Consider the following 12,162-nt stretch of genomic DNA (forward strand, 5'->3'; position numbering starts at 1 on the left):
TGTCTGTTAGTTGAATGAAATATTTAAACTGAACCAATTTTGTAAAAGGTAGGTTTATAATTTACTCTGCCCTCTATAGGAAGGAATTGTAAGTGCAAGCTTATGCTGCATTTGCCGTTTAATGGGTCGATAGGAGTAACCATATTATGCCCCATGTGCTCACGCTACTTATTCAGCCTCACTTAATAAATTTTAGAGATACATAGCATTATGTCAAGGGCTCTTTCGAATCCCAGCATGGGAGTGTAGAAATAATACTATAGGAAATAATAGTATAGATGTGGTAGGTGCTGGTTTTGTTTCTGCTCCCTGGTTAACCAATTCTCTGCTAGAACCAGGCTGCCAACCTTCATAAAGTAAGTGTAACTGTAAACCCCCATTGTAACTCCTTAGCCTCAGTGACCGTTTGGCGCCAGCTAAGGGTGCTTTACATTATAAAAATAGAGGGGCATGGTGGGGATCAGGGGGTCTCTGAAAACAGATCCCAGCCTAATGCTAATGCTGTGCTGGTCCACTAGATATGCCCTAGTCTTACCTGGCACGTTCCCTGCTTGTTATTGTTTTTTATAGAACCTTTACCGTGGTTTGAATTGTATTTTTTCTATGTAAATATAGATATACATAAAATAAGGATGTGTATTGTTCTTATAAACTTGGCATACAACAATAAATAGTACAGTTGAGATAAAACAATGGCCTTGCATGGGTTAATACAGTATACTAAACTTTTTGATGCTTGTGAGAACAATACATGGTAATAGCGTGGTAAATATTTATAAAACGTAAAAATAATGATACACGATTACTATTCTTCGATAGCAATAACACTCATTTATTTATTACTAAAGAGACTTTGCCTTTGCCCATCAACAGATGTGTGTACATTATTTAGGAGCTTATCATCCCTGTTATCTTGCTTGGGAGATACGTTAGCAGGCATTGTACGCAATTGATTTTTATTGACCACCAGTGGACAATATGGTAATTTAGTACATATATGTCTCACCTTTTATCATCTGGATATACATATAGAAAGTTTTATTTTCCTATTATTACAGAGTTCAGTTAAAATTGGCGATGAGGGATACAATTTCTACTATTTTGCATTCTTAAGATAGAATCTTTCTGATTAAAATGTTTCAAACTGATTCGTTTTGAGACCAAGGGCTCGTTCAGACAGACATTATGTTTCAGAATTTTTAGAGACGTCGCTAAAATGCTAGTAAACCACATCTAAAATGCTTCCCCAAAGACTTACGGGGGATCTCAAAACAACTTATTGCTCCTAAATGCAGGAAAGGCTTTTTATTTTTTAAAATACTGCATACCAGAGTGTCTGCTTCATTTTTCATGCATGTGAACACTAAATAATACAATAAAGTTCTTAAACACTGGAAGCATTTTTAATAATGTTTACTGGTATACTAAAGTAAAACAATGCATGGATCAGGACTTATGATGGTTACACATGGCTAGAGCTGGTCCTATTACCTAGTATCAAAAATGAATGGACAGGTGCGCCATAGGACTGAACAAATATAAAATGTCAAAGTAAAAATAACCAGCATCAATATTGCAGAGTCAGTATTACTTTATATAAAAGCAATTTATTTCAAAATCAAAGTTAAAAGCATCACAAAATATACAACACTATAGGTAATAAAAAATTCTCAAAAGACTAAAGCTGGGTACACACTACAGAATTTTCTACCAACTTTCTATGCCGATCGATTTTACATGCGATCGATGGCCCGATCGCTCGGTCCATGGACTGCATACACACTAGCATTGATTTAGACGATAAAGAGAAGAGCGGACGTCTCTTTAACGACTTTTTACAGCCATGTTGTCGCGAGCAATGATTGTAAAGCAACATTTGCGGGGCATGTAACGATATACCAAAAACATTAGCATAAAGGGGCAGAGCTTTCGCTATAGTTAACACCCAAAACCGCTTAATATAACTTTATAAGTTGAATAGTTTATAAAGGTAAAAGTTTGTAAAAGGTAAATATGAATAGATTCCCAACATAGAGGCAAAAGATAATTACACATGTGCTTTATACAAGTGTAATGATCTGCAGCCAGACAGGTGCAATACACATGTATACAAAACACAATCAGTGATGTGCGGATACCGCACCACGTGGGACTGGTACAGGCATCACAAATATACATACACACACCCCACAGGTCGAGGAAGTATTGGAGGATTGTCGTGGATCGGACGGAAGTTTATACACACTACACAACGGAAAGGAGATTGGAACGAAAATATTGAACGGTACGACCAACCAAATGAGGCGACAATCGTTCATTTGGGCAGACTTTCAACCATCGTGTCACTACACACACTGACCCGACTTTCAAACGAGCGGTCGTATGTCGGCTGGTTGAGCCGCTTATTGGACAAAAACCCTGTAGTGTGTACCCAGCTTAATAATGTCCCGGGTTCCTCCAAAAAGACAGGTAATCCTTATGTAAGTAATGAGCTCTGTATCCTGCAGAAACACGATCACAGGTTAAAGTGCCCAAGCTCAGATCTCGATTGAAACACTGTCAGAATGCATAATCCTATGTTCCAAAGTGAGTGGTCAGTTCACTTAATTAATGGGACATAAATCAGTAGTATATGCAAATTGAAAAATCATATTAAGCTGAAATTAAAATTCATATTAGGTGAGAGAATGGTAGTGATATCACCCAATTAGGAGTAATAGCTGTTAGGGGAAATTGGTCCCTTCTTAATATCCACCCAAGCAGACAGACCGCTCACAGTTGGGATCTCTCCATGTTTATCTGGGTGTTAGTCAGCACATCTTTCAAATCTTGTAGCACAGTCTTGATGCGCGTTCATCAAAAGAAGATAAAAAGACGAAAATTGAGATCAACATAAACCTGCTTCTTGGGCTCACCCACGGGTATTTTTGAGGAAGCCATATCTGCAATGACAAAACGCGTCAGGAAAAACCTTATACACGTGGTTGAGCCCAAGAAGCAGGTTTATGTCAATCTCGATTTTTGTCTTCAAAATAGATCGTTAAACACTCCCTAATGCAGGTTACATAGATGCAAATGCAAAGGAATGCAGCAAGTTACTAACAAAGGGCCTTATTCATTAAGGATCTTAACTTAAGATACTTCTTATTTAAGTCTCCTGGACAAAACCATGTTACAATGCAAGGGATGCAAATTAGTATTCTGTTTTGCACATAAGTTAAATACTGATTGTTTTTTCATGTAGCACACAAATACTTGATAGCTTATTTGTACACTGAAATTTAAAGTTGATATTTGTGTGCTACATGAAAAAACAGTCAGTATTTAACTTATGTGCAAAACAGAATACTAATTTGCACCCCTTGCATTGTAACATGGTTTTGTCCAGGAGACTGAAATAAGAAGTTTCTCAAGTTAAGATCCTTAATGAATCAGGCCCTTAAATAAGAAGTTTCTTAAGTTAAGATCCTTAATGAATCAGGCCCAAAGCCTGCAGTTCAGTGCACAGAGGCCTCACTGCTACATCTCACCAGTTTGCATATAAATCCTGCAGCAAGTGTGCCTCCGGAACTGTCCTGAAGGCACTCCCTGCTTATATTTTTCTTCACATCCCTTAGAGGTGTGCAGGAAAATTAACGATTCTTGGGTATCGTAACATACGAAAATGAGCACAGCTGGACATCATTGTAAAGTCCGGCAGCTCATCCTGGCAAGTTGGTTTCTCCCCCCTTTGTGTCTTCGGTAGTGATGCAATCGCACCATTTTGGAGAATAGTCCTACACGGCAGACCCAGCATGAGTACAGAGAGGCTCTCATGATAAAAGGGACTCTTGGATAGACAGGTAAGTATTCCTGAGTTAAGGGCTGTGTTAGGGGATGGGACACTGGAACTAAGCTGCAGTCCACTACATGACAAGGTCACGTGCAATTTCAAACCTTGTGTCATGAAATAAAAATGTTTACATTATGGATGCTGCAATATGCCTTTTAATATTGGATTACTGGTATGTAGGTTTAGTGGCCTTTATATCATAAATTTTAATAGTAATTTATTCCAGCCACACAACAGATAAACAGAAGAAAGTATCATTGCTATCATGTCACTGCCATTATTAAACACACATTGAACACAAATAAACCTAGACTGATAAATTATAATTTAATAATGCTACTGAGAATCCTTCTCTCCATTTTGTTCCTGGTCTTAAAATGTTTTTGGCCAATATACCGTTAAGGATTCTTTTTTTACAGACTTTAATGTAGAGGTGGATCTTTCTGCTGTTACAGACATTTCTGAGTGAATTTAAATATAAATAGCAGCACTTAAAAGCCTTTTATGAATGTAGCAGAATATCAGCTGTGCTGCAGGAATATATCCTTTAAAATTGAGGAATGAATTAATGTACAGGTTTATTACAGATGACCGAGAACTTGCTGCCAATTTGCCAAGTTGATTTTCTTTTTATACCGCATGGCAATAAGCGAATTCCTTGCAGCCTGTCCTTAGTGAGGAGTGTAGTATTGTGGTCAAGGAAATACTTAGTGCGTGCTAAACAGCATTACAAGATATGCTTAGCATGCCATTCAGTACAGCAGAAAAACTAAATATAGTGTGCACAGTAATGTGCATACTGTGCACAGTAACCTCAGTTATCCAGGATATAGCCACATGTTCAGCGTATGGAGACCAGAATATCCAGTATATATAGCTCACTGCCCATTTTATACAACATTATACCTACCACATCAAATTCACATGCCCACCGTATAGACTACAGTTTATCTCTTTTATATCTACTTTCTGGAAAGTGATTGGACAGATACATAGTATGCTGTAAACAATGCCGCCATCAGAGGAGAACAGGGAGTACAGCAGAGTGGGGCCCCACCAGCTCTGGGACCAGGCAAATTTATTAGGGGAGGGAGCTTCTGCAGTGAATAAAGTGAGTTAGCGGGCACCATTTCTAGGCAGCAGCTGCTCCTGAGATGAGAGAGGTGGTGTGGGCAGAGACATCTGCTTGTAATTAAGGATACAGCAGTGCACCCCCTTGTAGGCAGCATGGCTGAGTCCTCTCCCAAGATGTTGGGGTCCCACAGCTGCCACCATTTGCTCCAGTCCAAACCCCCCAGGTGCCCGGCTCTCGGACGGAGAGCCGCAACAAGACAGAGAGGCTCCCTGCAGCATCGCTAATGTCATGTAACTAATAACGTCCCAGCGCTGTCAATAGAGAAGAGCAAAATGAGAAGCAAGAAGATGCAGAGAGGTATATAAACTACTGCAGGGGTTAGATGGAACCGGGGATGAGGGGTGACTGTAGAGAATGTGGGTTAGGCAAATGTTGGGTAGAGAATAATTTAAATTTGAAGGTGGGGTGAGAGAAGGAGGGAGGGGGGTCCTGCCTGTTACGTTTGTTCTGGTCCACGCAATTTCTGGTGGCAGCCTTGGCTATAAAAATCCAGTTACATTTAATCACTTTATTTATGTAACCAATATTGTATGGTTCAGTAATACATAGGTCTTGATCTTGTCACACTGACACAGGATGACGATCACAATGTTATATTAGCTGCTTGCTTTAGGTACAGGATGCAAGACAACTTTCACAATAAAAAACAATTTTGCCTGAGTGATCCCTAGCACTAGTCTACCATAGGTTACCTGTCTATCAGCATTGATCACCCCGCCCACAGGGGACCACAAACCTTATAAACCCTAAACTCCTCCCCCAGCTCTAGTATGATTGACAGGTGTCAAACACATGTCCGCCCTCCCCCTGAGTCTGACACCACCCACCTCCCGAGATAAAGGTGATTAGAACAGCTGCTCTGATTGGCCTATTTGCAAGACCTCATTACATCCACACCCTAAAATGGATGAACATATTAAAATTCAATATCTCAAACTTGCCAACTTTTTCCTGTTGGCCTCCAGGAGATCCACAGGGAGGTGGGCGTGTTAGGGCGGGGACCGGTGAATTGCATCATTTTGGCCCCGCCCCCTATGTGAATATCACCACGTTAACCTATTATAATAGGGGCCACAATGATATGTGAATCGAGCCACTAAACCCGCTCCCACCCACTTCAAAGAAATCTGCAGGATCCGGGAGGTTGCCCTGCTCTCTCAGGAGTCTGGGAGGATTGCCAGAAATTCAGGAGTCTCCTGGACATTCTGGGAGCGTAGGCAACTATGCAGTATCTGCGGCAGCTATTTAAGTCTTAGAAAGTGATAAAGATTTAATATTTACAACTTACTATTTCAACTTACTTGTGATTTTCAAAGTGGGCATTACTGTGCTCCATTTACTGTTAGCATATAAAATGTAACGCAGATCGAAGTTTTCAACTGTAAGAATCTAGTATGATACATTTAACTTTCCATGTGAAGCCCATAAGTTTACCACTGTAAGGTGGAGGCCTGGGTCTCAATGTGGAAGTTGAAAAATGTTTTTAAAGGTGCATTGTGTAAAAATGTAAATCAAAGTCCAACTTCCTAACCCTTTACTATCACCTCTTTCATGAAATAAACTTTACAAATTATCTCTTAAAATACAACTTTGTTAAGTCTTTTTTATATTGTGAATAAATCATGGGAGGGAAGGGACATTATTTTTAGCACATACCACATGTATGGCATTCCTTGGAGTGCACCTAGAAATTTGCTTCTATGCTAAAGTCCAAATAGGTTTCATCAATTCGACTGATTGTAGAAAATCCCCCCTTCAGGGCTTGACCGTATTTCAAAAGTCCAGCAAAAAATAAACGAATAATGAAAAACTAAGTAGCACACAGCCTCTCCCTCAATGAGCCCTAGCACTAGATAGCCTAAGCTGGACTCTGCTATAACAGGGAGATCGCAGTGCGGTCCTCCCGCCATAGTGAAAACCAAATAAAGGCTGGTCAGCACATGGGCGGTGAAATTACGGGTGCAGTGGGTTATATAAACAGTTGCCGGCAAATAGAAATTAAAGGGAATAAAAAGCAGTTGGCCCAGAGACCCAGCCCAAGGTAGCCCACTATGGGATTGGCCTGGGGGCAGATGCCCCAATGCCCCCCATGTCTGAGTCAGCACCACGCTGAAATGCACTGGGGCTCTTCGTGACACTCTGATGCCCTTTTAAGAACCGTTGGTCTTCAGAATCCCTGTCCATTATACTTGAATATCAGGGGTGGCAAAGTTGCCGCGCCAGGGACCCAATCTTGTTCATTCTCACTTCCTTAACTGAAATCTGTTATTTACACTGTTCCCCAAATTGAGGCGCCAGTGACATCTACACTCTACACCCGATATTGAGTGACATCTACACTCCGTTCAGTTTCTCTCTTCTGTCTGTGCAAACTTCAGCTACTCATCGATTGTCTTCGACTTGCTCTGCAAACCTATGTGGCAGCGTCCCGACGGCAATAAACGTGAATTGCGCTAGGAAGTATTGGTAGGCTGAGCTGAGAGGAAAACAAAAATTTGTAAAAATGTACCTTCGGATAACAGGTATCAGAAGTGAAATGGTCCCAATTCTGCAACTTACTTTGCTTATTAAATGGCGGTTTACTTAATCTTTATCTTTGCAGAAATACAGCAGCATCCTGGAGGCAAGAAAAGAAGGAATTTCTGATAAAACAATTGTTTTGATGCCCAAGGTTACAGTAATTTACTACAGAGTTTACTTCCACTATATCATATAGTTCCCCCTAAAATTACTCTTCCTTTCCAGCTGCTTCATACAGCAGCAAGAATCAAATGCTATATCATGTGCACTAAACCATCTCTTTAAAGAACCTCTGAATCTTAATTTACAAGTTGTGTTATATAAACAAGTATAAGTCCCATTACCTTGACAGAACTTAAAATAAATAATAATAACTGGTACTGCTATTAGCTATTGCTCCCTGTTATTATCCATTATAGGCCTAAAGTGACCTACACACAGGTGGATCTGTTTGCTTGGACTTTTTCTAGTTAAGCCGAATTGGATCCATTTGCTAGACATTCCAGCCTACCACGGGTTCACATGTGACTAGATCACACGTGACCTCATATTTCCAGTCAATGACGTAACTACTGGCAGATTAAGGCTATTGGCTGACTGAATACACCACCAGTTCTTATCAACATACGGGATATTCAGTTGTTTTGGGTCCACGCACACAGCAGTTTGGGACCAGTTTGATTTAAATTGACAATATATGTTTACTTTTTATAGAGCAGATAAAGGGAAGCACTTGTTACACTATTCTGGGTACGTGAACTGTTGTTATGGTGTATATGTTGCTTATGCTCTTTTTCTTTTTGAATAAGATAAAATCTATTTTATATCATACTCTCTTACTTCAGCCACATGTACGCCAGCCTTTGATGAAACCATTTTTTATATTCCCCCAATAAATGATGAGATTTAACAGAGGATATTGCAAAGAAGAGTAAAGTTCTGACTTTGGGCAATAATCTGCAAACTTGCAGTATGGTATTTCTGCACCATCTGAATATTGTCATCACTTCTCTACCTTCCCTGGGGCTCCTGTGGAGCGGGATCCCTACTGTTTGTTTCATCCACACAGCATGAGCTTCAGCAAAGCCTGAATAGAATTTTCTCAGGATGATAAATATTTCATGCCGAAAATACATACACTTCTGTGCGCTACCAAGTACATAGAGGTATCTATTGCAAGTATTGTATTGTGGTGCCCTTTAAATCATTACCCTTTGCCTTTAAATAAGTCATATCAGCATGTGCCGCCTTTCATATTAAATATGACAATTGCAGAAGCAATGGAAACATCCTTTGCAAAGCAACTCCAAGCAATATCAGGATAACGTATCTTTTTATTTAATTTGTAGTCACACCCCCTGGGAGATATAAGGTTAGAAACTGTCCATTACAATTTATGAAGTTCCCACTTCAAAGGAAAGTCGCCAGACTGCTCTGCTCCCATGTGTTGGTAGCCAATGAGCAACTGTTGATTGGCTGGAGTCAATCAAGACTGAGCGGTATATTTACTAAACTGCGCGATTGAAAAAGGACGAGATGTAGCAACCAATCAGATTCTAGCTGTCATTTTGTAGAATGTACTAAATGATAACTAGAATCTGGTTGCTATAGGCAACATCTCCACCTATTCAAACCTGCAGTTTAGTAAATATACCCCTGAGATGTTATGGTGACTAACTGACTTATAAAGTAGTAAATGCTGACAGGTTGATGAATCATCAAGGTGAGAAAAATTTAGATTCAGAATTTCACCTCCACATCACAGTCCTGGTTCTGGCGCTCCATATTACTCTGTTCTACAGGACCAACATGAGAAAGTCATATCAGCATGACAGCCCATTCTTACAGAACAGACTATTTACTCATCTCTGCTTATTGAGTGGTATCAGGTAATTCAAAACTTTATTCTATAAACATTCTATAATGATGTAAAACAAGTGGGTTCTTGTTCGTATTGTTTTAAGACTTTTACCAACCAGGATGTGACCTAAACACTTACCTTTACTTATCACAGTATACACTAAATTAAAAACCTGGTGCCTTAAAATAAAAGTACTATGTCAGAAAACCGCTTATTTATCCCCAATGCTCCTTAATCCTGGGCAATATTTGTGTATAAGGATAACGTTCCCGGGGCCACCAAGTTTGGCGCTGAAATTTACATTTTACCACTCACAGTTTCACTGTTAACGAATGTCTCTCCAACTATGTTGTTACATTATGGCAATATTAACACACAAGTCACCCTGTCAGGGGGAAGAAACCAAAGTTATACTTTGTGTCCATGCCTAACGGCAGTAGACAGTGGACAGAGAGAGACAACAATTTCAAACAGAGCATAACCCAAACTGAGTTTTTGTTTAGTTAAATTAAGAAAAAAAGAAAAAGTTTTTAATTCTCACTCTATTACAGAGAGCCAAAGCTGCTCTCATATCTGTTAAGAAAAGGGCCTGACAGGATTTCAGACAGGTCTAAAAAGATGAGACTGCAGCCATCATTGGTCCTGTGTATGAATCCTCTAGTCCACACCTTTCTACGAAGCAAGTCTTCAAAGCTGTCACTCCCCCTCTGCCTGCTCAGTTAGAGGAGCACTACTCTCCCAATAGGGCAACATGCTGCAGAGTTTTGAAAAACAGCATGGAGGACAAATTTAGTAATTATTAACACATGTGGTATTTATTGAATGTTATTTTAGTAATACCCAGCAATTTATATATACATGTGTGACAGAGTGGAGGTCATATATGAAGCACACCCAAGACACAACTTTTCCTTTTTAAAAGCTTAAGTAAATCTACACCTACATTTTTCTTTGCTTGATAATTCCCCAACCTGTCAGTATTTGCTATTTTATAAGTCAGTTAGCCAGCGAATATCTTGTCTTTGGAGCAGCTGCAAGTGAAAAAGGTGCCTTAGCGTGCAGAAAGTCGTAAAAACCCCAAGAACGTGCACTGTGCAAAAGTGTAAAGTTCACTTCAAAGACTACCAGAGATTTTACCAAGACCCATTTAATGGGGCGATTTTTTGGAAGTGTATTTGCTACTCTGACTAATGTAATACACTTAACACACAAAATTGCTAATGGCTATAAAAACAGTTGCTATGCACAGTGTGCTATATACAATATAAAATTTAAAATATATAAGAAACAGGCATCCTCAACTAGCAGGTGCCTCTATGGTGGTGGGCAGGTGGAGAAGACAGCATGCACTCCCCTCTACTGAAGACTACAACCCCCACCCAATATATTAAAATGTTATAAAGCCAAGCGCAAACAATTTTAAAATAATTTTTAATTGAATAATATACTCCCCAATACTATATAGGGCTGCTGTAAGGCGCTTGACTGCTCATTAAGTATCTCCCATCTCCCCAACGTTCCCACCCACGGGACAAACATGTCCCCAGGCAGGACAGAATTCTAAAACTCCCCTGCAGAAATCGGAACAGTTGGGGGTATGCTATTCTGTGACCTATGCACCTCAGCAGAACTCTAGTCGCACTGGTACAAATTTCAGGCTCACGACAGACACAAATTTTTGCGCTGTGGAGCATCCATTTTGCACTTTGTAAATGTGGTTTAACTTGATCTTCAATTAGTACATATTAAAAATATATTTTTTACATTTTATTTTTATTCAGAAGAAAGACACGTGACAAAGACTGTTAAACTTTGCTTTACCTCCTATTGTGCATTAAAACAAGCGTATATATTGTAGAATATTTTACATCAACCTAGAACCAGGAATGGAGTTGATGCTGACAAGTCAGTCATAAGCATTATTTTAATACCGGAATGCCCTCGATTAACATACAAAATGCATAAGTTTAATGTATCCAGCTATTATAGTACCTATTGAAAGCATCTCCTTTATTTTCTATAGAAAAGATGTTCCCTCTTGAAAGAGCATCAGTCTTATCTGTTAGAGTTTTAAACACAATCTGTAAGAGCTTGTGGAGAGTGCCGGTGTGGGCATGGGACTCTAATGTAATGTCAACCACTTAAACCAGCGGTGTCATCCGCATGTCACTAATTGTTTAAACCTGCCAGTGAACTCCAGAGATTAAGCTCCATTAAAATAGTATTATGCATCAATTTGTCCCTAATATCCATTATAGATGATTACTTTGAATCTGCCTCATTTTGATCCCAGGACAAATAGAGTTGATTTCATCATACCGAAGAAGCGTGAATTCCTAGAATAAATATAACTTAATAAGAAACGATGTCCTACATTGAGACTCCATTTGTAATGCACCCTGGTACTGAGTATTTTGTGGATTCTGTGCCTCTGTACAAGAACAGATTTTGAAAGAACGTTGCCTTGGGGCAGCAGCATAAAACAAAATGTATCTGAAGCTCCTTCTACGAGAAATTTCGGATGAACAGCTGTATTGCCTAATTAGAGAATAGGAGAAGCAAAACACTCTTGTGAGCAAGGAAATATTTTGTTTTAATCTTTCTGCTTCAATAATCAATTAATTACATTCTGTTTTTACTCATCCAGATTCTTATACTTTCATGTGCTGGTGTATTTAGAATACCACTGTGAATATATCTTGGTGGAAGGAATTATAGATGCAAGGCAGTGTGTACAATCTGTTGCTGAATTGTAGTTGCAACATAAGGTCATAATGACATTAGTGTACATATAGAGTATGAAATCACTCTGAT

At 39.3% G+C, this 12,162-nt stretch overlaps 1 protein-coding gene across 1 annotated transcript in view; it reads left to right on the forward strand.

Annotated features, from left to right (window-relative positions):
* DNTT (DNA nucleotidylexotransferase) overlaps positions 1 to 12,162 on the forward strand; it is a 230,303-nt gene that overhangs the window by 87,358 nt on the left and 130,783 nt on the right. The window lies entirely within an intron of this gene.

Source organism: Mixophyes fleayi, chromosome 6 (assembly GCF_038048845.1).
Source record: "Mixophyes fleayi isolate aMixFle1 chromosome 6, aMixFle1.hap1, whole genome shotgun sequence".
Classification (NCBI taxonomy): Eukaryota; Metazoa; Chordata; class Amphibia; order Anura; family Limnodynastidae; genus Mixophyes; species Mixophyes fleayi.